Below are 2,500 nucleotides of genomic sequence, written 5' to 3' on the forward strand. Positions count from 1 at the left end.
TCTCTCTCTCTCTCTCTCTCTCTCTCTCTCTCTCTCTCTCTCTCTCTCTCTCTCTCTCACTGCCCCTTTCGCCATTTCACGTCAGCACTGCATTACCGAAGAGAGAGAGAGAGAGAGAGAGAGAGAGAGAGAGAGAGAGAGAGAGAGAGAGAGAGAGAGAGAGAGAAAATACCTCAACAGTGAACTTTAAAGACACACACACACACACACACACACACACACACACACACACACACACACACACACACACACACACACAAACACACTTATTTGATTTTTCTTTCATAGCTATACCCTCTCTCTCTCTCTCTCTCTCTCTCTCTCTCTCTCTCTCTCTCTCTCTCTCTCTCTCTCTCTCTCTCACCTGCTTGGCCATGTATTACCTCCAACCTAAGCTTGTCAAATCTGTTCACTTCCGCAAGAAATAAATCTCTCTACTTTTTTCTTTATTTCTTTTTTTCCCTTCATTGTTTTCCCTCCCTTCCCTAATTTATTCATTCCATCCTTTACTCCATTCCTTCCTCTTCCCTTCCACTGTTTCCTCCTTTACGTAGTTTTCTTACTGACATATATTTCTTTTTTTTTCCTTCCTGTTCTTCTTTCCTTCCTTCTTTCCTTTATTCAGTCCTTCATTGTCTCAACTTTCCTTCAAATCTTCCTCCATTTCTTGCTTGTTTTATTCTCTCTTGACCCTATTCCCATTTTTTCTTCCTCATTCTCTCCTTTCTTCCTTAATTATTCCTTTTTGTTTTTGTTCATTATTTCCCTCTTTCTTTCCTTACGTTATTCTCTTCTGACCTCATTATTTCCTTTTTGTTTCCGCTCTCTTCATTTTCTTTCTTCATCTATTTACTCATTCCTCTGCACACGCAACACAAACTTGAAACAATCATAGAAACACATAGAACACAATAAAATAAACATGTAATGAAGAAACACAGAATTTCTTTGCCAAAGTAAACATTGTTGAGGAAAGTTACACGTTGCAACACAAAACATCAAGAGAAGCAACACAATATTAACATGATAATAATAACGAGCTTAGAGCAGAATGTAATACGAAATTCTAAATGAAGGTCACGCAACACACACACACACAATACAGACTGTCGCAACTCAACGTGGCATCACGGCAACACATCACAACACAAACGCAGTAACACACTCGCTCACTGCAAGTCAAAACACAAAATCACGAAAAGCAACACAACACGAAAAACAAATACACACATCACTACTAACACACGCAACACAACACACAAACACACACACATACGTATCAAAAAACACAAACCTCCATATGAAAAGAATCCACGAACTCACGCAAAACAAGACACACACACACACACACACACACATCTCACACCAAAACATCAACAACACACGAAATACCCCCCAAATTAAAAACAAACTATCAAAAACCACAATAAAACACACATATCCTTGCATTCTTAAACCCAAGTCCTTTTACTTACCAACTGAGGGCACGGCGCCACACGGCCAATCTCTTTGACGGTCAGCGCAGACGAGGCAGGAGCAAGTGAGACAAGACTAAGAGGCGACGCGACACAACCTCACGCAACCAGAGTCACTGTCTTACTGAGCCAACTCGTGTTTTCCCCGGCCAGGCATCCAGTACCCTCCCTCTCCCTCTCTCTCTTCCCACTCTCCCCTATCTCCCACTCTCCTCTCCAAGCCTCCCCAGCAGTGGTCACGCGCTCCCTGCGGTTGCCAAATGTCGCCTTTTCCTCTCTCCGAATCGAGTTATTGTTGCGTGTGGTTGTGTGTGTGTGTGTGTGTGTGTGTGTGTGTGTGTGTATGTGTTTTAGTGGTGCAAAGCGTGACTACATGGTACTTTGTTTGTTTGCTTGATTCATTACCTTAACGACATAATTCCTCTTCCTCCTCCTCCTCCTCCTCCTCCTCCTCCTCTCCGTGTTTCATCTTCCTTCTCTCTCATTCTATCCTCATAAGTCAAACGAGACGTGAGTTCTGAGGCTTCGAAGCTTCAGTGAATCAGAGAGGATGCTCGTAATCTCTCTCTCTCTCTCTCTCTCTCTCTCTCTCTCTCTCTCTCTCTCTCTCTCTCTCTCTCGAAAACCGCAGTTACACAATATACCCCCAGTAATTCTATCTCGTTACCTGGCCCCAGTAAGTGACACCTGACTCACCTGTGCTCTCACCCTAATCCCATATGTAATTAACCTGCACACACCTACACGCAGCCTTTTTAAAATAACCTACCTTCAATTACCTGCCCTTACCTTTGATACACTAAATCAAGCCGTACTTATTAAATCACATCCACGTATTTAATTTTCCTTTTTCTTTCATTTGTTTGTTTAAGTTACCCACTTATGTCAGTCTGTTTCCGTGTTCTTTTAGCCTTCTAACTCACCCTACGTCACCCTAAGTCGCTGTAACTCACCCCTGATTCTATATCCATGCATCTATCACTTTAAATACACCCATTTTTCATCTTAAGTCACCCTAAGTCACC

The 2,500-nt window shown here is 42.4% G+C and overlaps 1 protein-coding gene across 1 annotated transcript in view; it reads right to left on the minus strand.

Moving 5' to 3' along the window:
• LOC135091031 (discoidin domain-containing receptor tyrosine kinase B-like) overlaps nt 1–1,604 on the minus strand; it is a 229,432-nt gene extending 227,828 nt beyond the window's left edge. Inside the window, exon 1 of the mRNA XM_063988350.1 lies at nt 1,476–1,604. The gene's annotated coding sequence lies outside the window, so the exon portion shown is untranslated. The remainder of the gene's footprint in view (nt 1–1,475) is intronic.
• Between the last annotated feature and the right edge of the window lie 896 nt (nt 1,605–2,500).

Source organism: Scylla paramamosain, chromosome 36, assembly GCF_035594125.1.
Source record: "Scylla paramamosain isolate STU-SP2022 chromosome 36, ASM3559412v1, whole genome shotgun sequence".
Taxonomy (NCBI): domain Eukaryota; kingdom Metazoa; phylum Arthropoda; class Malacostraca; order Decapoda; family Portunidae; genus Scylla; species Scylla paramamosain.